At 39.6% G+C, this 9116-nt stretch overlaps 1 long non-coding RNA gene across 2 annotated transcripts; it reads right to left on the bottom strand.

Moving 5' to 3' along the window:
* Positions 1-655: 655 nt before the first annotated feature.
* Positions 656-4050, bottom strand: LOC308697393. 2 transcript variants are annotated; one of them, XR_014030932.1, is made up of 4 exons: positions 3809-4050; positions 3132-3209; positions 2987-3039; positions 656-2903 (listed from the first exon to the last, which is right to left on the bottom strand). It is a non-coding gene; the product is annotated as an uncharacterized lncRNA (long non-coding RNA). The 2 variants fall into 2 exon arrangements; XR_014030931.1 differs by having other exon boundaries at positions 656-3039.
* Positions 4051-9116: the final 5066 nt, after the last annotated feature.

Below are 9116 nucleotides of genomic sequence, written 5' to 3'. Positions count from 1 at the left end.
CCCAAGGGTAGCATGTACAGAGTAAAAAGCACCGAAGTTTCCAAGCAACACAGCAGTGATGACTTTATGAACTTCTTCACTTATAAGATTGATAATATCAGGGAGAAAATTATAACTATGCAACCGTCTACTACAGTATCGCATCAGGCAGTGCATTGCAGTCTCCCGGAGGAAAAATTTGATTCGTTCGTTGCTATAGGAGATAGCCCGGTTCAGTCAAAACTGCACTGGCTCCCTATTAAACATTGCATCAATTTTAAAATATTGCTGATCACGTACAAAGCACTAAATGGTTTAGCTCCGCAGTACTTGAGCGAGCTCTTAACGCATTATAGTCCTTCACGTCTATTGCAATCTCAAAATTCCGGCCAGTTGATAATACCTAGAATATCAAAATCGACTGCTGGCGCTAGATCCTTCTCCTATTTAGCACCAAAACTTTGGAACAGCCTTCCTACCATTGTCCGGGAAGCAGACACACTCTGTCAGTTCAAAGCTAGACTAAAAACACATCTCTTTGACCTAGCTTTCACATAATACATTATAGACTTCTATAATTCAATGTTAGGCTGCATAGATTAGGTCAGCTGGAACCGGGAACACTTCCCATAAATCCTGATGTACTCGTTACATCATAAGAAGAATGGCATCTACGCTAATTTTAGTGTCTTTGATTATCCCGAGGTTTTCCTGCAGCCTGCCGGATCCAGGCCGTATCCAGATCTGATGAAGGACCTTCGCCTGGACCCGATGACAATGCAGTGCTGAAGTGCCAACGAGTCTCTCCCTATGGAGGATCCCTTTACCACTCTACAGATAAAGCGTTGTCGGGAAACTCAATTCACGTTTCTACCCCGAATTGATAAAATAAAATAAAATTCTGTATCAAAAATTATAAGGAAACACCAGTACTTTGTTTAGGCTTGGTTTGTAGGGAATTCCAAACCTGCGCACATATATTCAAACGCACATAACTATAGAACCAATTCTTAATGCGCATGTGAACGCCATCAGCGTTTCTCACAGGTCTGCGTTTAAAGTCTGTGTAGAGAGAAGTGTCGTCTTAGCGGCCCCTAATTTAATAACAAATGATTGTTGCGACGGAAGCGAATCAATCATAACTAACCTTAGCTGGAAAATAACTTTACTAAAGAACCGCTATAAAGCCAAAACAATCTCTGTTACCATAAATTATACGTTTATCTCTGTAAAGCTGCTTTGAAACAATCTGCATTGTTAAAAGCGCTATATAAATGATGATGACTTGACTTGTTGTAGGTAGGTTCAGATCTGTTATTGAAATCGCTGCTCCTGTGTCAACCAAAATGTCACATGGGTGGCCCCCTATTAATGCATTGATGAAAAGGCGATTGTCTCTTTTCTTACTAATACAGGGGGCCGCTGATTCCTATTGCGGATGCATAATAAATCATCATCTTCTTTGTGTCCATGTTGTATTGAGCTGTCGCCACTCCTTTTTGATATGGCTTGTTTCCTTCTTCCTTGTTTGATCTCATAGCCATCTCTAAGTGGCCAGCCCATTGCATAATTTGGTCAAATGTCATACCTGGGTTGACTCCAAGTGATAAGGCTTGTTGGTATTTTGAGCTAAAGCCATCCACAAGTGTGTCAGTGAACTGTACATCATCTCTGTCAGGTTGTTTCTTAGCACAGAGAGCCCATCTCTCATAAGCATTCCACTTTTGTGTGCTTCAACCAGAGAGTCTAATTCTCTCCAAAACTCTGTGTTTGGGTCTTGTCTCTTCAGAGGAGGGAGAATGGCTTGACGTTCTCCTGGTGTGAATGGTCTCTCTTCTGTCATCATTTCAGATTGTAATTATTCCCTTTTACCAGCAGGTGAAGAAAATTCGGGACCGATCTTATCAACTGTGATCATGTCATCATCTCTTGTCTCATCACCCCAGTCAGATCCATAATTACATACTGGTGTACATCGCAGCATGTCTCTGTTTGGCTGGGCTGATTTAGATCTTGTTATTATTGGAGCTGTTTGTACAGATGCAATATAAATTTTGTCAACTGGATCTCCATTTGATCTTGAAGCTTGAGGCTGTGTCAGAGGTATAGATGAACTTGCATATTGTTCAGACAAAGTTGGATAGATTGGTTTGTAAGGAGGCGGCGTTACAGTTGCCGCGGTTCACTGGTTCTTGTGAATATTTCTTTTCAGCTTCAGTTATTATATTTGTCCAATCTGGATCAAATGAATTATCATTGGTTGTATTTTCTTCATCTGAACATGTAATAGACATTATTTTGTTCAACTTGTTATATGCTTCAATTTGAGGCTTAATTTGTGGTTTGTTACCACAGTTAATATGTGCATGCTTCCTCGGCGATGAAGTTCCACATTTGTGGCTATCCAACACGAAAATGCATGCAGCAAAGCCTTTCACAATATTTTCTTCAGATAACTCCAAATTTCTCCCACACACTGGACTTGGTTTTTGATGACGTATTGTCGACAACTTTATAATCTCCACTAGCTATTCTTTTCTTCAACTCCTCAGCATCCATCTCGACGACTGCAAGCAGATCGCTCGCGTGGTTATGATGAATTTTTAAGAAAGTAGGTATAGATCCTGGGAGTGTGGGCACAAATAAACTGATGTGGATTTTAAATTATTTTATCAACTTGAAATACAGGCATATTTTTGTAGATGTGTTCCTAAAAATATGCATATATTTTTTACGTTTGCACGTGATTGTTTTAAACCCGTATTTAGACCCGTGTTTCCCCTGTGTCCGACCCGACCCGCACCCGTATCCGACACAGTTGGATATTTTTCACACGTTTGAGCAAAATTTGCGGGTCACCCGTCAGGACTCTGCCTCAAATGCATCCATCCGCTGTGCCATGCGGGTAATGGATGCCCTCACGGCTATGGAATAATTAATGGTGTTAGTTTTAGTTGTTATACATTATATACTTGCATATGTGAACAACTTATGTAAGTCTTCTTACCTCTCATTTCCGTCTCCATGGCTGAGCCACCTCCCTCTGTGTGATGAGTTCTGCTGTTTACAACAACAAAAAAGTCAAGTTACTCTTAAGTTCCTTGTCATGAAATTGTATTTAATTGGAAATGGAAAATTCAAAGCCACTGTACCTTCAGGCCGAGCTTGCGTCACAATAGACCCATCCAATTCTGGGCGACCGGCTGGTTTTCTGTGTGGTGTTGACTCATCTAAAAAGAAAGTAGATATGAATATTGGTCAGTTCATTTATGATAAGTTTCTTGCACATGGCAAAAAAACAACAACATACATGCAGGTGGTGGAGGCATTATGTTTATATTGTTCCTGATCGTTTACATGCTTATCTAAATGAGGTTTTATTTAACAAAGTTCGGGAGGAGCAGGTTCAGATAATTAACCAAATCATGCACAGCTGTTGATTAATCAGTAATCAACTCAATGACAGAGTATAAATTCACAGCAGACCAGTCTCTGTTCATTGAAAGTTTGTCAGCATCCCTCCTCCACCCCATCTCCTCACTTCCAGTTCCATCTACACTTCCATTTCCATCTACTCTTACCAACTGGGGGGAGTACTTTGGGTTCGGGCCTAACTCCGAGCTCGGAGCCCTCCCCCCGGACAGCACGCCAAATACGCATAAACTTATTGTATTAATTATATGTAGATGTGAACTCGTGAAATAAACAATGGATGTATTTAGACAACCAAGGAGATAACAAAGCCCTACGAGGGAAAGGGCTTAAGGTTAAACCCCAAACCCTTGCATTACAACCACAACATCATGAAACTGTAACGTATTTCACTTACTTTTTCATGAGAATGTGAAGCTGTGTAGGTCGTTGGTTGTTGTTGTTGGTCGTTGGTTGTTTTTCCAAGACTTCCTGATAGTGAACGGTCTACTGGGTTCTACGTAGACTTATGCATTTTTTCCAGCCAATCAGGAAAATCAGGACACTAAAACGTGTCTATAACATTAAGGGCTCCATTATACCTGTGCTGAAACACACCAATTTATCTCGAGCGTCGATTTACCTGAAAGCCACTAAAAGAAGACGGGTTCCCAGGCAAGTTCTGTGTATCCAGAAGGACTTTGGTGTATGTAAATAGCACAACACGGAAGTCAGGACAGGACTGCAATCGGTCACCTGAAAGCAGAGGCACTTCCCCCTATACTGGCGTGGGTGTGTAACGGTTGGGTTTGTACACTGAACTAAGCCACTTGTTAGAAGTTAAATGTGAAATGAAAGAAGTGAATTTTTCGTAGTTGTGAAAATCGTTCTATTGATAGATTCTTGTTTTAAGCATTTTCACCTAATAGAGAGGGAGAGGGAGAGGGAGAGGGAGAGGGAGGGGGAGGGGGAGAGGGAGAGGGAGGGGGAGGGGGAGGGGGAGGGGGGTCAAAAGAAAGTTAACTAATAATTTCAGTATTTTTCTTTGTTTGTTTGTTTTTAGTTAACTCAGATCAATTTATTTATTTATTTATTTAAGTTGCTCTCAGATCAGTCTACTCCTCTAAACATTGAACAGCTTCATTATCAAAATCAGAATGCACATGATTCTAGCTCCTATTCACTGAGGGCCACTTCAGCATTATGGCTGCCCTCAAAGGGCCGGTTGTAACTGTAAGACTTTTAAAATGTTAATATATTGTCTCTTTATTTGATTATTACTTATTTAAGTTACAAATATTGTATATGCATTTGCAGGGGTGTTTCTAGGTTTTAAAAACATCAGGGGATGAGCCCGAAACTGGGTAATAATGATTTGATACAGATAATATTGTATTATTGTATATATGCAGGGGCAAACTGGCTCAAAAATTCAGCCCTGGCACTGTACTAGCCACACCAGCACACATTACCACACAGTCATGCGTATTCAAATGTGAGGTAGTTAGGGGGGTTCGGGGGCATGCTCCCCTGATAAATTTTGGATTTCTCTGACCTACATATGTGCATTTTAAGGTGTTTAAAGGCCAAATTTTTTGGGGATAACAATAGCTTTAAAAGCATGTCAGTGGGCAGTAGCATAAATTATTTGTCAAGATAACAGATTCTTAAAAATGAGAATGAAGATAAATGGTGCAATGAATGATCCACACTACAAAATGGAAATGCAGAATGTTTCTGCTTATTGTTGACAATACACAATCACATATTCCAAATGAGAATGGCCTTAAATGAGAAATCTTTCAAGGATTATTTTGCATAGATGTTACATTTCAATCAAAAACCACTGCAATCTTTTTAAAACTAATCAGTTTAAAGTTCAATTGTTCACCCCTAAAGACAGTCACTTGTCGCCACCTACTGGCTTAATGATGCAAGTGGCGCAAACACAGACAAGCGGAGTGATACAAATGGTGAAAAGGCTAATACTGGGACCTATTTTAAAATAATATAAAATATCAATATATTATTCTTTAATCAGTTATATGCAGCAGAATCAGATTTAACAGATTTTTTTTTACCAATTGTCAAAATAAAGTAGGCCCAGGGGCGTAGTTTGTGGGGGGGTTAGGGGGGAGATAACCCCCCCAATATTTAAATCTTTGCATTACAACCCCCCCAATATTTATACCATGATCACATGAAAAATATGCAGAATCATTTTTCAACCCCCCCAATGTTCAAACCAAATCTACGCCCTTGTGTAGGCCTATAGTACTACAAAGCTATTTTTGTCAGAGCATGAGCAGATCAGGGAGAGGACCAGTGAACGAGAGGATCGTGATTCGTGTAATTTTACCAGTGTTGCCCAGCACGGATATACACCATGTTACAGCACAGTAGTAGGCTACAATTGCAAAAAGAAACAAGTCCAGAGAAATTTCATGTCGGCACGTTTTTTAAGCGGACTTTGCCTTTCCAATGAGCGTGAGCAGAACTCGCAACACTCACACACACACACACACACACACACGCACACGGAGGTCGCTTGCGGAACATTGAGTAGAACGCGCTGTGGACACGGAGCGGAGAGCACAGCGCACACACACAGCGGAACCGAGGGGAACGGAATGATATGCATCGTTCTGCATCTTCGGAAGCGGACTCGCACGCAAAGTCATAAAACACGCTGAGCCAGAGTCAAACCATCGCCGAACACGGAGGGGCGCGGCGGCTTTTTAGTATATTTCGGCCAAAAACCGAAAATGTTATTTTCGGCCGAAAATTTTCGGCAGCCTAAATTTTGTTGCATCCCTAATTTTAAGACACCCATATGCTCTCGCGGGCCACATAAAATAATGTGGCGGGCCGGATTTGGCCCGCGGGCCTTGAGTTTGACACATGTGTTCTAAGGGTTCAATCCTCTGCGTATTTAAACGTTCTAGGGTTTCTTTGTATATTCTATATACTGCACTGCACTAACTCGGAGCACAGACCTGCCACTTTAAACCGCTATAAATCACCCTTCTGAAACGATTCTTCGGTGTGTTAGAAATATTTTAGAGATTACTCTGCCATCGTTTTTACAGTCTCACCATATTCCAACCACCTCCCAGTCACGACAAGCTAATTGCTAAATCGCCTTACAGCTATTCCCAAAATTCGACGAAATGCCCTTTTTTTTAAAAAGATCCACTTTTTTTAAAAGTCAAGTCAAGTATATTTGTATAGCGCTTTTCACAATACAGATTGTATCAAAGCAGCTTCACAGTATTAAATTAAAATAATACAAAAAGGTTTGTTTCTAGTGAAATTTATTGATTGATAAAATTAAATTAAATATTCCCAAAATATCCCCAACTGAGCAAGCCAAAGGCAACAGTGGCAAGGAACCGAAAAAACTCCATCAGATGACCTAATGGTGAGCTGAAACTCCATCAGGTGACCTAATGGAGAAAAAAAAAAACCTTGGGAGAACCCAGGCTCAGTCGGGGGCCAGTTCTCCTCTGGCGTTTATGAACTAGAGGCCGGATTGTAGTTTGAACTGTAAGATTAAGAATATTATATGAATGCCTGGCTGAAGAGATGCGTCTTTAATCTAGTTTTAAACTGGGAGAGTGAGTCTGAGCAACGAACAGTATCAGGAAGGCTATTCCAGAGTTTTGGAGCTAAATGTGAAAATGCTCTCCCTCCTTTGGTGGATCTGGATATCCTAGGTATGACCAAAAGCCTCGAATTTAGTGATCTTAAAGAGCGCGATGGATTATAGGGCGATAGAAGATCCGTTAAATAGAGCCGTAGAGCTTTATAAGTCAGTAGCAATACCTTGTAATTAATACGGAACTTTATAGGTAACCAATGTAGTGATGATAAAATCTGTGTTATATGATCATATTTTCTTGATCTAGTAAGAACTCTAGCAGCTGCATTTTGGACTAACTGTAGCTTGTTTATTGAGGATGCAGGAAAACCAGCTAATAAAGCATTACAGTAATCTAGTCTCGAGGTCATGAATGCATAAACTAACTTTGCATCAGAAACTGATAGCATGTTATGTAGCTTAGCAATGTTTCTAAGGTGGAAAAAGGCTGTTCTTGTAACATATGAAATATGATTTTCAAAAGACAGGTTGCAATCTAATATAACACCCAGGTCTTTTACTGTAGAGGATAATGTAACAGGACATCCTACTATGTTAAAGTTGTATTGTGAGAGGTTTTGTGGGAGGTTTTTTGAACCGATAAGTAGTACCTCTGTCTTGTCTGGATTTAATAAAAGAAAATTACGCGTCATCCAATCTTTTATATCTTTAATACACTCTGTCAATTTGGATAATTTAGCGTTTTCATCCGGCCTTGATGAAATATATATTTGAGTGTCATCAGCATAACAATGGAAACTAATTCCATGTTTCCTTATTATATTTCCAAGTGGCATCATATATATTGAGAATAATAGAGGGCCCAACACAGATCCCTGCAGCACTCCATAGTTTACTGAAGTTATGATCGATTTTTCTCCATTTAAATAGACAAAATGGTAGCGGTCAGATAAGTATGATCTGAACCAGCTTAATGCTTGTCCTTGAACACCAGTATAATTTTGTAGTCGATCTAAGAGTATTGTGTGATCTATAGTATCGAACGCAGCACTAAGATCAATTTAAACTAGTATTGAGATACAGCCTTGGTCAGAAGCTAAAAGTAAATAATTTGTGATTTTAACGAGTGCAGTTTCAGTGCTATGGTGCGGCCTGAATCCAGACTGAAACTTTTCATAGATGTCATTTTCTTGCAAGAAAGAGCCCAGTTGAGCGGACACAACTTTTTCTAGTATTTTAGACATAAATGGAAGATTAAAATGGGTCTGTAATTTGCTAGGTTATTATGATCTAATTGTGGTTTCTTAATGAGTGGTTTTATAACTGCCAATTTAAATGTTCTTGGAACATGACCTAAAGTTAAAGATGAGAGTAGTTGATAAGACACACCACCTGTCAAAAATGATTGATTGACAGGTGCCCCGCCCTTCCGGTGACAGGTGCCAGCCCCTTTTGGCATAGGATCAAAGGAGATCAAAGGGAGATCAAAGGAGATCAAAGGATCAAAGGGGTTTGACAGTTAGTTTTTACTTTTGATTGACAGGTTGACAGTTAGTATGACTTTTGATTGACAGGTTGACAGTTCGTTTCGGGTTTTGATGCCTTTTGAAGCCTTTTGATATTGACAAAGTGTTATAACAATATGTCATGGTATCTGACAGCTAGTTTTAATTGTTTGATGCCTTTTGATACTGACAGAAAGTGTTAATCGTTTGAAGACACTGTTATAACAATTATGTCATGGCTATGACAGCTAATTTTGATATTGTTTGAAGCCTATTGAAGCCTTTTGAACATGACAGTTAGTGTGTGTTTTTGAAGACACTGTTATAATAATATGACAGCTAGTTCTGGACTTCTGAAGTTGGTATCACACATGATCCTCCCTACATATCCGGACTGTAATGTGAAACTGATAACGGAAAAACTGTGGAAGTTTATCTCACACAAATGTTGAAAAGCCATTCAGTTATTTTAAAAGAATATAAATGATTATAAAATAATATCTTACTAAAACCTCACACCAGAAGTTTAAATAAAATGAGAGTCACAAAAAATTGCAATTTTTGCAAGAGTCTCTCAAAGCACCGTCTCAAAACATAGGGAGCGCGCTCGTGTCTCTCTC

The sequence above is a fragment of the Scardinius erythrophthalmus genome, assembly GCF_964197995.2.
Source record: "Scardinius erythrophthalmus genome assembly, chromosome: 10".
NCBI lineage: Eukaryota > Metazoa > Chordata > Actinopteri > Cypriniformes > Leuciscidae > Scardinius > Scardinius erythrophthalmus.
This window is presented reverse-complemented; position numbering and strand designations above follow the sequence as displayed.